The sequence below is a fragment of the Nannospalax galili genome, unplaced genomic scaffold (assembly GCF_000622305.1).
Source record: "Nannospalax galili isolate Female #2095 unplaced genomic scaffold, S.galili_v1.0 scaffold40, whole genome shotgun sequence".
Classification (NCBI taxonomy): Eukaryota; Metazoa; Chordata; class Mammalia; order Rodentia; family Spalacidae; genus Nannospalax; species Nannospalax galili.
The window spans coordinates 1,643,440-1,643,991 of NW_008347810.1; the positions used below are offsets into that span (position 1 = coordinate 1,643,440).

At 34.6% G+C, this 552-nt stretch overlaps 1 non-coding gene across 1 annotated transcript; it reads left to right on the forward strand.

The window, feature by feature from the left end:
• Nucleotides 1-143: 143 nt before the first annotated feature.
• LOC115072271 lies at nucleotides 144-221 on the forward strand. Its single transcript, XR_003851323.1, has one exon. It is a non-coding gene; the product is annotated as a small nucleolar RNA SNORD19B (small nucleolar RNA).
• Nucleotides 222-552: the final 331 nt, after the last annotated feature.

Below are 552 nucleotides of genomic sequence, written 5' to 3' on the forward strand. Positions count from 1 at the left end.
GATCTCCCACTGGGTGGCAACTCTTAAAGGTCTCACTATCCTCCAATAATGTCACAGACTGAGGACCAGACCTTTAATGTGTGGATCTGTGGAGAACACTAATCCAGCTGTAGGAACTCAGCTCATCTATCCATTAAGAAAATGCAAACTAGAAATATGATGAGCCTACAAAAATGTTGATTAAAGTGAAAAACAAGATCCAACTATAATTTCATGTAAAAAGAAAAAAATACAAACTAAAACTATAAGCTATCCTTTTATATTCATTGAATTTTCAAAAACACTATTCTAAATGTTGAGGCAGAGAAAGCAGAGCAGTCATAAATGAACTGTTATTGGAATTATAACTTTTGTCTAATTGATTAGCAATGTGTCACACATGTCATTAAAAATGCCAAGTCCTAAGGCTCAGGAAATCCACTTCCAAATATCAACTTGGGCACCCCAGTGAAAGACATATGGATAATCACTGGTGAATGAAAAAAAACAAGTGCCTAGATTTGCACTGATACGGCAGTAAATAAATTCCATGTTATCTATCAATGAAAATCA